This window comes from Leucopleurus acutus, assembly GCF_964270905.1.
Source record: "Leucopleurus acutus genome assembly, chromosome: 2".
NCBI lineage: Eukaryota > Metazoa > Chordata > Mammalia > Artiodactyla > Delphinidae > Leucopleurus > Leucopleurus acutus.
The window spans coordinates 181,511,485-181,530,342 of NC_139143.1; the positions used below are offsets into that span (position 1 = coordinate 181,511,485).

An 18,858-nucleotide genomic window follows, 5' to 3' on the forward strand; every position below is an offset into this window, starting at 1 on the left:
TGCAAAACGTACATACTCAAATTTTTCTTCCCCTTTTTTAGTAGCATTATCCTTATTGTAGGAACTTTGTCTTTAAATACTCTCACTAACCATAATTTGTTAAGGCAGAATCTCTAACAGAAGTTCTGCAAACTCAAGGGACTCTTGATCTGGTCATTTCCAAGCCTCAAATGACAGTACAGCTTTGTTAGCAGGGGTAGAATTCTATTGCTTGCTAGAACTTCAACAGCCTCGAGATAACTAAGAGTTCCTGCTAGTAATCTGGCACCAACTCAAAATTCCCACCAGGAAGAAAGATCTCCCTGAGGTGGGACCCACTGAGTGGCTCCTCCCACAGCGATGACCTGGACTGACCTCGGACTCGGTGTGGTCAATGGCTCCCTAGCACCTGCGGGCGAGTTAGCAAGTGCTCACGATGATAAAATGCCAAATTGCAACCGCCACGTCAGTCTTTTGGAGCCCCGAAAGGTGCCTTTTTCGCAAACAAGCTCCCTCTTTTAAACCTTACGTCTCTGAGGCTTTGAATATGTTACCCGGCTAACGAATATAGGAAGACAATTACTCCACTGGGGAAACGAAGGTACTTCAAAAGGAAGAGTGGCAAGGAAACAAAGCTCAGACTGGAAAAGTGGCAAGCCTCCATGCCCTGCCAAGACGACCTTACTTAACCTTCTGGATTTCAAAAACAGGGTTGGGTGGAAGTGGGTTACATGGCAAGGTAAAGAGCTTGGGGTGGGAGGGGGGGCGGGTTAAGAACCTACAACTCTGGCAGTAATTTCCATCACACTCCTAAAGGAAGAGGAAAGGAGAACAAAACAATAGGCACCTTAAGAGAGTAAATGCGGTTACTATGGTTACCACGCTCCAAGCTCAATTCTGCAAATGAAGACAGAGCGGTACGCCAAGGCCCTTTCTTTGTCTGTATCCATACACGGAGGACCAACCCAGCAGCCAGCCCCGCCAGCCCGAGCAGAGGCTGGTGTCGAGGACCAAGGGCAGCGTACCAAATAAAGAACACCTTTATTTTGGCTTAGTAAGCAAGAACTGCAGGCAGTTCCTGATGGAAGCCAGCGCGGCCATCACCCAGTCCTTCGGCCAGGGCTGTTTCCCCCACTTGGGAGAAGGCTCCAACACACTCCAGTCACCGATTCCAGTCTGGGGTCCTGGCACAGGCAGGGGTGGAAGGGGGCCAACGAGACACGGTGCAACCTTAGCCCTGAGACACAAAGGGAAGGCCAATCTTCAGGAAACCCGCGGGACGTAATTAATAATCCCTCAAGAGGCTACAGTTCTCGCGAGAGGGAATAGAGGACACAGTGAGTAGGGCACAACCGAGGTGTTCAGACGCACCTCACCATCAAAGACACTACCACAAGCTGCGCGGAAAAATCGCGGCCAACCCAGTGCGCAGGCGCGCGGAGCAGCGACTCCAGAGTTTTAGGCCTGCCCCTCCCCCACTACTCTCAAAAGGCCAGTGAAGTTGGCTCAACGCGCTTGCGCAACGACGGAACGTTGGGGGAGGGGAGAAAAACCTATTCCCTTCATTGTGAGAGAACCAACCCGCCCCGCAAGGCGAGCGCGCGCGCGCGCACATCTACGACTCTCACACTCGTACACTCGGGCGTTGAGCTTGCCGCCCAGTGCGTCGCGCATGCTCCGGGAGGAAGGTGGTGTCGGAGCCTACGGCTTTTTGCTGAGTTTCCCTGAGAAGTTTCTGGAAAGACGGAGCTCAGGGGAAGCTGGGGGATGGGGAGGGCAGGGAAACGAGCGTTTGAGAGAAGGAAAAGCGAAAAATCCAGAGCACACCGCCACCACCCTGCCTCCATCAAGCCACGACCAAAGCAAAGCCCAAGCCCACCGAGACCCTTACGCCAGGGGAAAAAGCAAGGGGACCACAGCAACCGCTCCTTCCTGTACCTGTGCCCAGGCCCCGAGGCCCCTCACCACAGGGAGAAGGGAGAGGGCAGGGGGGAACGATGAAAAACCTAAAACGCTCACTGGATGTTTGCGTGGTGGAGGGAAAGCCGACATCCGCGCTCTGGAGCTGCCCGCGCACGATGGGCCACCAGCGGCTCTTCGCTGCGCTCTCGGGTGTGGGCTCAGTGCGTTGGGGTCGACGTGGCTGCTGAAGGAGTGGTCTGGGGCTTTGGCCCCTGGTTCCTTAGTTCCCCCTCATTTGGGGGCTTCTTTGATCACCCCTTTCCTCTCTTTGGTGACCTGGAGCTAAAGTTGCGAGTGTGGAGACCCTAGAAAAGGTTGCTCCCTCCCCGCGCCCTGCCCGAGGGGCGACCTGGGCGGGCAAGGGTCGCCCGGCAGGTGTGCCACGCTCAGTTCTTTCCAGTTTGTACCCCCTTAAGTAAGAGACTCCTTAAGAGGGGCCCGTTTGGAAGAGCAGAGGCAGTCCAGGCATAAAGCCGCTGCGTCGTTTGGACTCGAGGCGGGGTGGCCGACGGTGCTGCCCGGCGGGGCGCCGCGGGGAGGCCGTGGTGTCTCCGTGCGGCCAAGGAGGCGCGCCGAGGCCCCTGAGTGCCATCAGGAGAAAGCTCGGCCTGGCATTGCTGCGCTGTGGGGGAGGGGTCCGCGGCGCCTTTCATTTCTTCGCCTGGGCCCGCTCGGGCTGCCATTTTGTGGTGTGGCCGCCATTTCGCGCAGCCGCAGGGGTGGGGGGGAGGGGCGGGGCGGGCGAGCGCGCGCAGGCAGCCTCCGGCAGCGAAGGCGGGCGAATGCCCTTTGTTCTTCGCCTCTGGGCTCTGGGCTCGGCTCGGGCTGTGCCGCGACCCGCCCCGGACACGCGCCGGGTGCGCGCGGCGTGTGAACCTCTGAAAAGCTCCGAGAGGCGTGCACGGAGTCCCGAATTCTTTCTGCTCTCCAAGCCCTTGAAAAGTGGGATTGCTCACCCCCACCCTTGCAGTGTGAAAGGGATCGATTTTACAAGGTAGCGCTCAGAACTGGAGCGTGGGAAGCTGTAATTTCACCCTGAGAGTGGAGGCGCTTTCTGCAGCCCTGTGCTGCCGGGGGTACTAAGCCCGCTGGAATGCCATGCCTTGAATCACAGTGGCGTTCCGCAAATAGAAGTTAAAACTGCGGAGCTGGGAGACCCAACAAAGGTGCTAAACGCCAGTGTAACCGAGAGGTTGGTCTCTTTAAAAAAAAAAAACAGTAGTGTCTTTGGAGAGCTGTCAGCTGTAGGAGAAACGAGACGTTGCTTTTCATTGGCTGGCTGTGAAGCACGCACTGCGCAACTATTTTCAGATCAGGTTTTATAGCCCATTTATATCTGAGCTATAAACTGGAACAATAGATTGGAATGTCTTATTTCTGTCTATTGAGAATATCTTCCATTTGACTTCTTTTTAAAATCCTTTGTGAGTATGTGAATAACAAATTGACTCAATAAAATCTCCGTTCTGTGCCTTCCAGTATCATTTGAAATCCTGAAAGAGCTATTTTCCTGATTTCAAGGGACATATTTAAATATGAATCTTGGCATTGTTAATCTTAACTTTGCGACTCGAATCAACAAAGCCAGGGAATTCAACAGTAATGCTGCTGAATTTGTCTTCTAGACTTGCTTTTTGTACAAGGTATTTTTGTTTTTAACTTTTTTTTTTTTTCCACAGTAGCCTGAGTTCATAATTTAAACAAGCTTTTCTGGCTCAAGTTTTTTGGTGTCACAGCTACAGTAGGTTTTTCTTTCTTCTTCTTACTACGTTTAATTATAGGCGGCTATCTGTTTCAGTAATGGGGGGGTAAGCCATAATGATAGGATGGAAATGTAAAAAATATATTTGTTGTTGAGGGAACAGATCAGGATTTGATGGCTTCCAGATGAAAGATGTGTCTGAGGAGTGGATGTTAGATTCCAAATTTTATTTCAGTTCCAGTATGACTAAAAGCACTGCACAGAGTTTTGATTTTTTATACCCAAGATTTCTGTAAAGCAGAATACTGTACATTCTTTTGGTTGTGAGAGTTTATGAAACATTTTTTTTCCTTTTTAAATTTAATTTTATATTGGGGTATAGTTGATTTACTGAAATGTATATTTTTAAATTATTTATTTATTTTTGGCTGTGCTGGGGTCTTCGTTGCTGCACACGGGCTTTCTCTAGTTGCAGCGAGCGGGGGCTAGTCTTAGTTGTGGGGCACAGGCTTCTCATTGCAGTGGCTTCTCTTGTTGCGGTGCACGGGCTCTAGGCACGCAGGCTTCAGTAGTTGTGGCACGTGGGCTCAGTAGTTGTGGCTCCCGGGCTCTAGAGCGCAGGCTCAGTAGTTGTGGCACACAGGCTTACTTGCTCCGGGGCATGTGGGATCTTCCCAGACCAGGGCTTGAACCCATGTCCCCTGCATTGGCAGGCGGATTCTTAACCACTGCGCCACCAGGGAGGTCCCTGAAATGTGTTATTTTTAAATGCTGTTACTTTTTGCCTACACAACCAAAATTAAATAGTATGAAACTATTAGTTTTATTGGGAAATTAGAATATGGTATCCTAATAATGCAAACAAAATATCATGCCCCTAATTAGCCAAGCAGTTGAAATTCAGAGAATGATCGCACAACCTTTCTTTCACTTTGTACAGACATAGAAGTATGTTTAAACAATTCTAATTCAAATTTTTTAAATTTATAAAACGAGTACTTATTTCACATCTTTAGCTATTACATTTAACACAAAAGCACATCGTTTTTTTACACAAAAATGTTTGCAATTCATATATATATATATATTGCAGTAATCCCATTCATTTTATTTTGTTTGTTTATTTTTGGCTGCATTGGGTCTTCGTTGTTGGGTCTTCGTTGCTACACGTGGGCTTTCTCTAGTTGCGGTGAGCGGGGGGCTACTCTTTGTTGTGGTGTGTGGGCTTCTTATTGTCGTGGCTTCTCTTGTTGCAGAGCTCAGGCTCTAGGCGCGCAGGCTTCAGTAGTTGTGGCACACGGGCTTAGTTGCTCCGCGGCATGTGGGATCTTCCCAGACCAGGGCTCAAACCCGTGTCCTCTGCATTTGCATGCAGGCGGATTGTCAACCACTGTGCCACCAGGGAAGTCCCGCAATTCGTATATTCTTAAGAGTAGGTAGTATCTATGTATGTACTATATGATTCCAACTGTATCCTAGAAAAAGCGAAACTATGAAGACAGTAAAAAGATTAGTGGTTGCCAAGGGTTAGTGGAGAGGGATGAATGAATAGGCAGAGCACAGGGGCTTTTTAGGGCAGTGATACAATGGTGGGTATGTGTCATTATATGTTTGTCAAAGCCCATAGACTTACAGTACCAAGAGTGAACCCTAATGTAAACTGTGGACTTTGGGTGATGATGTGTCAATGTACACTCATCAAATGTAACAAATTTACTGCTCCGATGTGGGATGTTGGTAGTTGGAGAGGCTGTATGTGTTGAGGGCACGGGGTATATAGGAACTCTGTACTTTTTGCTCTATTTTGCTGTGAACCTAAAACTGCTCTAAAAAATGGTTAACTTAAAAAGTGATACCACTTAAAAAAAAAAAAAAGTAGGTGGTGTCTTGCACTGTTCACTTCTCCCTTATGACCAATGCCATACATTTGCAAAACAGTCGAACAGAAATTCAGGAATAACTCTCCTCCCCATTCTCCCCTTCTATTGTTGGCCTCAAAACATTTTCCAACTTTTCATAGTCTCATAATCTGCCCCAGGAGTGAAAATACTTTTGTATATGTAGTCCTGGGTCTCTTCACTTTGTCGAAGCAGGCAGGACTAGTGAATTCCAGGATTACCAATCCATTGTTCCTTTAGTTTTTCTTTCTTATTCTAAAACAGGTTTTGAATTAATTTGTAGCAGTTTGTGTTCCCTGAAAGAAATTAAGTGTTAACCAAAACCTTTAATTATACCCAGATCCTTAAGACAGCTGGTATAGAATTGAAGTGGTATGTGCTAGGCCTCTTTGGCTCATGCCTTTGATTTTATCTTTTGGCATTTGGTGAAGCTTGTGTGCAACTTTTCTAAACAACATATAGAAATATTAAATATCTCTATTCGTTGTTCCAGGAAAGGATAGCTTTTCATGTCAAACTCTGGCATAGAAGCAAATTTAAAACAATAATAACCTTTTCCTGGAAAAGATAAATGATCTTCTTTAAAGACTTTAGTAATATGAGAAGTTTTTCAAAATATTTTTGGCCGTAGTTAAGCACTCCCACATGCTGTAATAGTCTCTTCCCTTCTGAGGCAAAGCTGAGAAGTTCAGCACTTCAGAAGTACTGGAGTTCAAAGAACAAGTCCTTGCCGCCAACAGTATATTTTTTAGAAAAATAGAAATATATCTCTACAAATTAAAAATACTCCTGAACAACCCAACATTTGTTTGTCCTGCCAGAGTATATATGGTCATCCCTAAAACAAGACAATTGTGCAGATTATATGAAACCTGTAGGCTTATCATTTTGGCATCACAGTTTTAAATGGCCAAGTTAGACAACACATCAAGAAGACTTCTAAAATCAGGGTCTTTACTCAACAGATAATTTTTGAGCATCACCCTTGTGCCAGGTCCTATTCTAAATACTTAAGATACATTGCAGAATAAAACAAATACCTGTTCTCATGAAGCTTATTGTGGGGGAGAGGGGAAGAAGAGGCAATAAATATAATAAAAAGGAAATTAAATAATAGCAGTAAGATGGTGAAATATAAAGATAAGAGAGAGGAAGCATGTGTTGTCGTTTCAAATGGGGCAACCAGGGTAGGCCTCAAGAAAATACTGAAGACTTGAAGGAGCTAAGGGAGCAAACTGTGGATATCTAGGGAAGAGATTCCAGGGAGAGGGAACAGCAAGTCCAAAGACCCTGAGGTAGAAGCATGACGGGCACATGAAAAGCAGCAGGGTAAACCAGTGTGGCTGAAACAGAATGAGCAAGGGAGAGAGTATAAGATATGATGGATGTCAAAGAGGTAAAGGAGTGAGAGGCAGATCTACACTACCTGGTAGGCCATAGCAGGAACGCTTTGGCTTTTAATTGGTGAGGTGTTGCATGGTATGACTTAGGTTTTGAGAAGCGTTGAGAATAAGAGATGAAGGATAGGGGCTTCCCTGGTGGCGCAGTGGTTAAGAGTCCGCCTGCCAATGAAGGCGACACTTGTTCGAGCCCTGGTCTGGGAAGATCCCACATGCCGCGGAGCAACTAAGGTCGTGCGCCACAACTACTGAGCCCACGCACCTAGAGCCCCTGCTCCACAGCAAGAGAAGCGACTGCGATGCGAATCCCTCGCACCGCAACGAAGAGTAGCCCCTGCTTACCGCAACTAGAGGAAGCCCATGCACAGCAACAAAGACCCAGTGCAGCCAAAGATAAAATAAATAAATTTAAAAAAAAAATCAAGGATAGAAGCAGGAACCTAGAAAGGAGGCTCTTTCAGTAACCCAAATGAAAAATAAGAGAGCTTTAATGACTAAGGGATCCTGGATATATTTTGAAGGTAAATCCAAGAGGACTTTTTGAAGGATTGAATATAGAGTTCATAAAAGGTGTCAAGGATGAGCCTGAGGTTTTTCACCTGGGCAATGAGAAAGATCAAGTTGCAGTCATCTGAAATAGGAAACACTAGACAGAACAATTATCCAGGGGAATATTAAGAGTTCAGTTTTGGACATGTTCAATTTGAGATATTTATTAAATATTCAAATGGAGACATTAGGTAGGCTGTTGGATATGAGTCTAGTTCAGGATGAAGTTCTGAAGATGTGTTTTACATATATATATATATAAAATGCATAATCGTGTGTACGTGTGTATTTGGGAGTTGTTAGCATATAAATGGCATTTAAAGTCTGAAACAGAATGACATCACCAAGAGAGTAAGTGTAGATACAGAAGGAAAGAGAACCAGGAAAGCCCTGAGGCATTTCTCGCTTAAGAGGTCTCAGAAGCAAGGAACTTGCAGAGCAACTGAGTAGGAACAAACCAGTTAGGCAAGAGGAAAGCCAAGAGATGAGTAGTGTCCTGGAATTCAGGTGAAGAAAATATCTGAAGGAGGAGGAAGTGATCAACTGTGGAATGCTGCTGAGAGGTTAAGGTGAGGCCTGAGAATTGACTCTTGGAGCAATGTGGAGGTCACTGGTGATCTTGGCAAGAGCAGTTTTAATGGAGCAGAGGGGACAAAAGCTTGATTGGACCGGGTTGAAAAAAAAAACTTAGTATATGAAGTCTGACCTTTGGAAAAGTACTACAGTGGACTTGGAGAGAAAGATGCCAGGGACTATGGTGATATAAAGTACTGTCAGTTTCAAAACGTTCCTGGATCAGTGCAAGAATCAGAAACTCAAAACCTTTAGGCTTTTGGAAGAGTTATTACACTCTCAAGATATGGCCTGCTGCTAGCCTTGTATCTGTTCCATAATGATCTGAATAATGCACGATTTCTTTGAGAAAGAATACTATCTTATGAAATCTGAAAATTCTGAACTTGGAATTTGGTCAGTACTTAGAAGAATTTGGTTAGTAGGACGAAGAATCTAGCAGAGAGATTTTCCTGGAATTTATATAAGTATTGATGCTCACCAGTGGTCTGAGGTGATTCAGCCAGCCAGTCGTGCAGTGCTTAGAGATGCAACAAGGCAGACTTTACCCTGGTTTCTCAAGTGTATACTTCAATAATTGCTGATGACTTTGCAACTTTTGTTGGACTTCCTGTAAAAGTATTAGAACAATGATAACAAACTGACTCCATCACAAGAATGGTAATGCCCTAGAAGTTAAGTGCCCAGAAGTTTCCTTTTAACAGGTTTTCTCCACCTGTCATATTGGAGCCTGCTGTAGTTCCCCAATGAACAACAGTTAACTAGTTTTGCTACATGCTTTATTTGAAAATGTGTTTATCATCCTGGGCTCCAGCTCCACCTTCAGAATCTTGTGTTCTGATAAATACAGACATTAAAATTTTTACTTTCAACTGTATTACTTTATCATTCCTTATTGGAGCTTGTGATAAAATATAAAGTATTATGTATATTTTATCCTGAAACATTTATGCTTAATAATTGTTGAAACAATTTCTACTTATGAAGCCTAGCTCATTATGTAGTTTATATTTTCTCATTACTCTCTTGTACTAGCACAGACTATACTTCCATCAATTCATACTGATTTGTACTGGTAAGTAAGTTATTCAGGGGTTGAAGGGAGACTGTCTCCCTAGAATGGAATATCAGAATTCCAGGGATTCTGATATGTCTGCTTTGTAGGACTTTTCTCATACCTCCTGAGAATCCCTGATGTGGAACTTAAAATATAACTGAGGAACAAAAGACCACTTCCTTAACAAACCAGTTAGTTGACTTGAGATGTGTTTCTGATGGTATGAGTGCATCAGTTGCTGGTGTGGAGGATATGTCATGAAAAATCGACTTCCTTGGAAGGTCCAAGAATACTATTTTTTTAAAAAAAGATATCTCATTTCTTACTTTGAAAAAGTGTAGGATCCATTGTATTGAAACTATATGTGCAAATATTATGCTGGATGTTTCTAGCCAATGGTTAACAGTTCTCCCTTTTGGAGAAATATAAAACCAGTTTTGTTTTGTTTGTTTTTTTTGTTACAAGTCCTCTGAATATTCAAACTTACTTATCTTCATGTGAAACATTCCTAGTTCATTTATTCTGCATCTGTTCCATAAATACTTATTTGACTTATAAATTAGAGAATGGGAGCAGTTTGCTGTGAAAGAAGAGAAGAAAAATGGAGTGGTCACTGGTAAGGGGAGAGTGGCTGGGGGGGAAGTAGGATTGAGAGAAGTTTGTTTTTATTTATTCTTTTTCTTTTTGGCCTCACTGCACGGCTTGCAGATCTTAGTTCCCCAACCAGGGATTGAACCCACACCCTCGGCAGTGAAAGTGTGGAGTCCTAACCACTGGACCGCCAGGGAATTCCCGAGAAGTTTGTTTTTAAGGGGGAAGAAATTTCAATACTTTTTTTTTTAAGACTTATTTTATTTATTTATTTTTGGCTGCGTCGAGTCTTAGTTGCAGCGTGCGGGATCTTTTGTTGCGGCGCGCAGGCTTCTCTCTAGTTGTGGCATGCAGGTTTTTTCTCTCTCTAGTTGAGGCGTGTGAGCTCAGTAGTTGTGGCACTCGGGCTTAGTTGCCCAGCGGTATGTGGGATCTTAGTTCCCTGACTAGGGATCGAACCCACTTTTTTCCATTGGAAGGAGGATTCTCAACCACTGGACTACCAAGGAAGTCCCAAGGAATTGACCTTAGCTGGGAGTATAAGATAGTTGATCTAGTGAAAGACCAGGAGCTGGAATGTATGGGAGCAAATGCTGGTGAGCAAGTCTATACAAGAAATGCCACTACTGTACTAAGAGACAGAGTCGAGGTAAGTTTTCCATGCTCCGTTTTTCCAGCTGCGGATGGGAACAGTCAAAAGGTTTTGGATTTACTTTCTATGGTCTTGGGCAAATCACAAACATTTTTTGCAGGCCCTTGGTGTGTTTTATTTTCCACTGAATGGTCATTATCTAAAAGAGTGTCTGGCAAACAATAGCTATTCAATAGATATTCATTGAATTAATTTTTGGAAATTGATCTATTAAAGAACTGTACTGTGTATGCCATACCTACCCCACAGGGTTGTTCTGAAGACCCGATGAAATGAGAGAGTGGATGTAAAAGTACTTTATAATCTGAGAAATGCTACTGAAATCCAAGGTATTATGTTAGAAAGAGTTGGAGTAAAGTCCACTGAGTTTTTGACTCCTTAAATGAGAAATACAATATAAATATGGAAACAGAGTCATTGTTAGTTTGGATTTTTTTTTCCTTTGAGGGATATACCAAGACCTAAAGATTCTGTCAACTGGTTTGAAATTCAAAGGTGGAATACAACCTTTGTATTTGAATTTGTAAAATAGGATTTGATCCTATAAACCATGTAACATTACAGAACTGACAAAAATATACAAAGGCCAGAAAACCAAAACCATCTAAGTCAATTAGCTTTATGCAATGTCGTAAATTAAGTTCCAAGTTATATTTACAATACTGGGCATATGAGTGGTATAATACCTCTCTTTTTCTTTTCTTTCTTCCTGTCTTTGTTTTATTTTCTGGTAATTTATAAGTTCCAAAGTAAATACAGTATTGGAGTTGTGGATTTACTTTTCTAGGTAAAAGAAAAAAGGTTTAAACATAATGATATTTCTGCTGAGGATTTCTTAACATACTCCAAGTACACCAGACTATTTTCATGATAATTCTGTATGGTCTTCCCACATTATAGGACTGATTTGGACCAGAGTTGTGACTGAAAAAAAAAAAAATCCCGTTCAGTTCATTTCCATTTTCTTATCATTCCAGGGACTAAAGTAAGTAATACACTTAATTGCTAGAGTTTGAAAGCAATTCCCTATATGCTGAAGTTTTATTCCTAGGAGAAGTCCTAATCTTTGGTCCTGATGGAATACCTGCAAGGAGAGTGAATCAGCTCATGCCATCATTTTCAATTTTTCATCGTTATCTCTGGTGATTAGATATTACATAATTAACCAAGGTCATACAAGAGGATTCAGTGGAGCACTTTAGGATTAAATTTAGGAATTAGACATTAGGAACTCATTGGGGTTCCCATAAGTGTTTTTAAGTATTGCAGTATTGGGATGCTTAATTAGGCTACCAGCCTAGTTCCTGCTGTTACCCAGCACCAGGCCTTTTAGGATTACTTAGAAAAAATGCTCAGTTCTCAGAAAATCTCAGAAGTCAAGCTCAGGCTGAGGAAAATATTTGCTGAGTAATACAATTCAGTCCCCTCCCCTGTAAAGTCGGGAGTGCCATATGTGTGTTTCTAATTAGCCCCACCAGATTTCTTCCAGGCGTGATTATGTGTCATGAAACTAACCATTCTGCTCCTGAGGAGTTATGCATTCTTGGGGAGATTTCTCCTACACCATCTGATGTGATAGTCTGCCTATACAGGTTCCTGTGGCCCAGTTCTAGGTCACGTTGAAAGACTGTGCCACCTGGTCTTAACCTACTTTTTTTTCCCATGACACCTCAGTAAACAACAACAGTGGTGACATCCACAAAATATATCTGCCCTCACGGTAACACCAGTCTATCTTGCATCTTGCACAGGGCACCTTTTAATATGAAGGATCTTACATACCACTGCAAATTTTTTTTTTTTTTTTTGTGGTACGCGGGCCTCTCACTGCTGTGGCCTCTCCCGTTGCAGAGCACAGGCTCCGGACGCGCAGGCTCAGTGGCCATGGCTCACGGGCCCAGCCGCGGATCTTCCGGACCGGGGCACGAACCCGTATCCCCTGCATCGGCAGGCGGACTCTCAACCACTGCGCCACCAGGGAAGCCCTCTAAATATTAATGATACTTCGTAAATACTAGGCTGTAAGCCTCACTAGACACATTTTATGATTAGACATCCCCCAAATGAAGAGATGGAACCCCTTCTTCAGCCCACTCAGAACGAGGACAAATCTGGGTCATGAGCACAGCTCCACTCCCCTACTTAAAACTGTCCCTAGGGCTCGAGGAGAACTAATTTCCACTCCATGTTCCCCCAATACTCAGAAAATAGATTTTTTTTTTTTTAATGTGTGGGTGCTTTTCTCTTAAATGCCTACCTTTGTTTCGCTGCCGATTTGGCTTTTGTTCTTTCAATTCCAGCTAGATGTGGAGATTTTCTGAGCATGAACTCACCTTTGGCAATTTGTCCAAAAAAAAAAAAAAAAACTGAAAATGCCTTACATTTGCACTAGTATGTATGCATGTCATCATCAAAAGCAACTCAGGCCCTTTTTGACCTGCTTTCTTTTTTCCTTTTTTTTTTTTTTTTTAAGTCGGGACAATATACTCTATTTTGGTATTTCTTGGATAAGAGGTTGCACTCTGGAGTCACCTTAACCATTGCTGCCCTCTCGAGGTTACAGATTGCAGCCGCCCCTACTGAAACCTAGGTTAGGCCTGCGGGTGAGAAGCAGATATGCAAGTAAAAGGACCAAGCAGACATTATCATGATAAACTTAGAAGCTTTTGCTTTTATGTGATGGTGTAGTGAAAAGAACACTTAACAGGGCACCGCTGAGTTCTCATTTAAGCCACTGGCTGACTGTGTGATCTCAGGCCCGTCATTTCTTTGTGCCTCAATTCCCTACCAATAGAATGGGAACGACTGGTCAGTGCAGTAGTCAGCCAACATTTCCGGTAAAAGAGCTTGGTGGGTCACTTGTCATTGTGGCAGCTCTGTCGTTGTAGCTCAAAAGCAGCCATAGACAAAATGTACGCAAATGAGGGTGGAGGTGTTCTGAAAAAACTTTATTTTATGGACACTGAATTTTGAATTTCATATAATATTCACGTCATGAAGCATTATTCTTCATTTAGTTTATTTTAACCATTTAAAAATGTAGAAACCATTGTTTAGCTCTCAGGCCACAGAAAAAAAACAGGCAGGGACTTCCCTGGCGGCGCAGTGGTTAAGAATCCGCTGGCCAATGCAGGGGACACGGGTTCAAGCCCTGCTCCGGGAAGATCCCACATGCTGTAGAGCAACTAAGCCCGTGCGTCACAACTACTGAACCTGCACTCTAGAGCCCACGAGCCGCAACTACTGACACCGGTGCACCTAGAGCCTGTCCTCCGCAACAAGAGAAGACACTGCAATGAGAAGCCCGCGCATGACAACGAAGAGTAGCTCCGCTCGCCACAACTAGAGAAAGACCGCACACAGCAACGAAGAACCCACGCAGCCTAATTAATTAATTAAATTTAAAAAACAAAGCAGGCAGTGAGCCAGATATGGCCCAGGGCTGAAGTTTGCCAAATTCTGGACTAGGTCATCTCAGAGAGCCCTTCCAATACAATCTTTTACAATTTAAAAAGTTGACTTAGCTATAGTTCCTTTTCATTTCCTTTTCTTGAAGGATGGCCTAGTACATGCATATTTCGTGTGACATGAGGGATGTTAGAAGACATCTTGTCCCCAAAAAGATGTCTGCCAACTTCACACTGGTCAGCCTCAAAGACTAGCAATTCTACTTCTAGAACTGCACTGACCAAGACTGTCCAAGCTACAAGTCGAATTGAGTACTTGAAATATGGCTAGTCCAAACTGAGATGTCCTTAAGTGTAATACGCACACCAGATTCTGAAGACTTAGAATTTAAACTGTCTCATTAATATTTTATATTGATTGTTTTAAAAATATTTTTGATATATTGAATTAAATTAAAGATATTAATTTACTCTGTCCCTTTTTATTTATAAAAAGGAGCTACTAGAAAATGTAACATACGTGGCTGACATGTTTCTACTGAACAGCACTGCTCCAGGACGTTACCTGTTTCATTGATTTCAGATTTGTTTCACATTCAAATGCTATATTCTTGCATTTGCAGTAATACATTTAACTATCATCATTGTGTGGGTCTGGAAATGGAAGGTGGGGAGTCAAGATACAACAGAAAACATAGAGTTGGGGTGAGACAGAAGTCAGCTTCTCCCCACACATCCACTTTTTAAAGTCCCTAATATCTTGGAGTTCACATGACCGTCTTTAAGGAACAAGCACTCATCTGGAAGTCAGGATAAATGGGTCTCAGCCTAACCTGTAGCTCACTAGGTAAAGGGTAAGGCATTTCACTAAGTTTCCTCATCTACAATATGAGAATATAATAGATCCTCTGTACCCCACAGAACTAAGAACATGTATGAGAGTTTGTGAGCTCTACGATAGCCCAACAGTTTCCAGAAAGCAAGTAGCGATGACAGGTAGCTGCTGCCTCTAGCCTCCCGCTGACTAGCAGGCTGTACTCTTCCTTCAACTGCAGTGCTGCTGCTGCGGCTGCCCTAAAATCTCCACAACCTGATTGGCAGTTACAGACCAAGGATCCACCCTTCCTTGAGTGACAGCTAATCCAAGCCTGCCAACTTTAGTTGTCCCAAGTCACATTCGCTGACTTATTAAACCATACCTCTCAGTTCCAAGGAGCGCCTCAAGGGGTTAAACCCTCACGCCTCACCCAGCTGAAAACTTGCCACCATTCCTTGCAGTGGTAATTCAAATACGCAATGCTTATTCCCGCCTCAGGACGTTCTCTTTGCTGTCTCTTCATCTAGATTTGCACACAAAAGTCTCCTTGACATCAATCGCTAGATCTCAGCTAGCACTTCGTTAGGTCCTTTGTGACCATCAAGAACACACCCACACCGTTGCCCTATATCTTTCCCTTATGTTATTGTTCTTTGTGCTTATTTCTATCTACGATCTCTTGTTTACTCTCCCGCTGAAATGTAAGCTCCAGTGCCTAGAAGAAAGTCTGGCAATAAGCACTCAGTGAAGTGAATCTCTCCAGCCTTCTCCTTCTCTGACTTAGCCACCTCCCAGAGTATCCTTGCCCCAGCCAGACCAATCTCAGTGCTATCCCAATGAGTGATTATGCCTTACGTGGGTCCAGGGCTTCTTCTGGGTGCCCAGTGCTACTTCTATCACCATACAATGCGTTTTTTAATTTATTTTTAATTTTTTGGCCACATTGCGCATCTCGCGGGATCCTAGTTCCCCGACCAGGGACCTAAGCAGGGCCCTCAGCAATGAGAGCTTGGAGTCCCAACCACTGGACTGCCAGGGAATTCCCATATTTTGTTTTTTTAATTATCAATTTGTCGAATGCTATATCAGAACAGTTAGGAAAAACAGAAAATAGTCTAGGTAGTTCAAATAGAAGTGGATTTTACGTAGGCAACTGAAGCAAAAGGATTGAGAGGGCTGGAGGAGCAAATGGAGGAAGGAGCCCAGAAGCCCACTCTTGTCTTGATGCTGATGGACCATCCTTGGGTCAGGTTTCCACATACTCCAGTGGATCACTGCCCTGGATCAAAGAACAGCCTACCCCGTTGTCCACAGAACCAACCAGTTTGAAGAGGAAGTCACTCACCTGACACCAAGATGATATTTCAGAATTTCTTCAGGACTAAAATACTGAGTTATGTTTGTATCTGCCCCACAGATGCACTCAGTAAATGGTTGTTGAATTGAATTCCAACCTTGGATAATATCATCCATTGCCACTTGCTACAAATGTATTTTTCTCTTCCCTTTCCCCTTCCCAATCCAACAAACCCCTCCAGCTTCACCTCAAGATTCACCTGCAAGAATGCACCCCTGGCTTCCCTGGTGGCACAGTGGTTGAGAATCCACTTGCCAATGCAGGGAACATGGGTTCGATCCCTGGTCCCGGAAGATCCCACATTCCACGGAGCAGCTAAGCCCGTGTGCCACAACTACTGAGCCTGTGCTCTAGAGCCAGTGAGCCACAACTATTGAGCCTGTGAGCCACAACTACTGAGTCCGCATGACACAAGTACTGAAGCCCACGTGCCTAGCGCCCGTGCTCTGCAACAAGAGAAGCCACCACAGTGAGAAGCTTGCTCACCACAACGAAAACCCAACGCAGCCAAAAATAAATAAATAAAATTTTTTTAAAAAGGAATGCACCCCTCTCCAGCTCCCACTGGTCTCTGAGATCGTATAGCATTTTCTTCATTGTCACTCATTTTGGCCTTTTTTCTACAACACCTTCATGTTCTTCGCGTCTTATCTCCCTAATTAGATTCTATGCTTCTAGAGGCAGTAACTCTTCCATGTAGACCTTTACAGTTGGAAGAGATCTTAGTGTTTATCTGGTCCAACCTCTCACCTAATGTCTGAATCCCTGACATCTCTGGCAACTTCTGATTCGGTTTCTTGAAGACCTCCAGTTCCCGGGCTCTTCTTACCTAAAGAAGTTTGGCTCAGTGTAAGAATATAAGAAGATGTTAAATACAAAGTTGCAGCTGAATTCATGCTACTTCTGCCTTACGACTGAGTCAGTCCTTGAATGGGTGTGGGATGCAAAAGAGGGAGAACCCTGAGGAATGAACAACTTTTTAGCTAAAAATGTTGGAGAATGTTTCTAGCAAGCGTTCGTCCAGGCTGTAATTCACATGTTGTGATTCAGCTCTTGCCCAATGGTATTAGGGTAAGTGAATTACAAAACTTACTCTCAAAAATCTCTTTTCTTCTTGCTTAGGAAAGACTATGGAGAGTAATCTTTTGGGATGACGGTCATCCAGAAGGTTAGACGGACATCTTACCCATAGGGCTAACATTTGGTAGGAGCTTTAAAGTTTACAAAGCCCTTTCCAATACTTCGGCTTATTAGAACTGTGTGATGGAGGCAGCATTATCCTAACTTTATAAAGGAGGAAACTGGGACTCAAATTAAGCCCTTAGGCTGGCAGAGCCAGTGTGCAAACTCAGGTCTGCGTGGTTCAAACAGTCTGGTGTTGGAGGGAGCTAGCGGCGGAGGCGAGGTGAAGTGCTCGCAGCAGAAAGGGGTTCGGAAAAAAAAGTGTATAAAAAGGGGTTCGGGGGCGGGGGGCGGGGAACGCGGGGCGATAGCCGGATAAGAAGCGGTCTGGTCGCGGGTGGGGGAGGGGGAGGAGAGGACGCCCGGGCGCCACGAGACTATGACGGGGCTACAGGCTCAGCTCGGCCTGCACCGCACTTTCACCTCCCGGCTCCGCTTGCGGTTCGGCACCTGGAACTGGACCTGGCGGAACTACTGCTGCGCCGCCTCCGCCGCGGTCCTAGCGCCGCTCGGCTTCGCGCTCCGCCAGCCCCCGGCTGTCGGCGGGAACAGCCTTGACCACAGGCATCCGCGCGGGGAGCCCGCCCCGCTCGCCGCCCACCCGTGGCTGCAATGGCACGAGGACGCCAGCTCCTTGAAGAAGCTGCCTGTGCACGTAGACCTAGGGATCTCCGAAGAGCCGGAGCCCAGCTTCTCCGACATCGCAAGCCTCGTGGTGTGATGTATGGCAGTGGGCACCTCTTACATTAGCGTCTACGACCACAAAGGAATTTTCAAAAGAAATAACTCCAGATTGACGGATGAAATTTTAAAACAACAGCAGGAACTTCTGGACATAGATGGTTCCAAATACTCACCAGAATTTGCAAATCGTAATGACGAAGATTGCCATTCGGCAGTCAAGGTGCTGTCCCCAGAAGATGCAAAAGCAGATATTGTGAGAGCTGCTCAAGACTTGCCAGTCAGTAGCCCAGCAGCAAAAGAAATCCACAGATTTGGATGTAGATATATCAGACCGTTTATTTAGTTCGAATGGTGCCCGTGGTCCTGATTTAGTACTGAGGACAGCGCACTAGGCTTTCTGCCCTGGCACATCAGCCTGACAGAGATTGTCTCTTTGCCTTCCCACCTAAACATCAGTTATGAGGACTTTTTCTCTGCCCTTCGTCAATATGCAGCCTGTGAACAGCATCTGGGAAAGTAGTGATCCTTGGTTGTGATAGGGACAGAATAAAGGGACAAATTTAGGTAATTAAATAGTCAATCCCACTAGGGGATTGTAAGTAAAGAAAAAAGTATGGGAGACCCCCCTAAGTTAATGATCACTCAAGAAAGCAGGTTTGCTTATGCACGAAACCAAGCAGGCTTGCTTAGCAACAAAACTATGCAACAGAAGCACGAGACATGCCCCAAAACAATAAAATAATGGTGGCATGAGACCCACATCCTGCCCAGTGAGCTCAGTAAGTTAGTGACCCCTAGGACATGCTCTCTGCACACATTAAAAACAATAATTTATGGAAAGGTGACATTTCAAAGTGAAAGACCCTCATTATACTAAGACCTAAAATAATTTTTCCATAGTGCCATGTCAGCCCTAGCTTGACCATGTAGGGACAAGAAAACTCCCTTGCCCAACTTGGAGGAGGAGCTAATGATGGAAGCATGACATCTACCCAAGAATGAGGCAGAAGGTGGTCTTTTCCTCCTCCCCACTTTTCCTTTGATTATA

At 44.5% G+C, this 18,858-nt stretch overlaps 1 pseudogene across 1 annotated transcript; it reads left to right on the forward strand.

Moving 5' to 3' along the window:
• The first annotated feature begins 1,976 nt into the window (after positions 1–1,976).
• On the forward strand, positions 1,977–18,330 carry LOC309975125 (dehydrodolichyl diphosphate synthase complex subunit NUS1-like; annotated as a pseudogene). The gene is made up of 2 exons: positions 1,977–2,102; positions 17,438–18,330. The product of its transcript is annotated as a dehydrodolichyl diphosphate synthase complex subunit NUS1-like (transcript).
• The last annotated feature ends 528 nt before the right edge of the window (positions 18,331–18,858 follow it).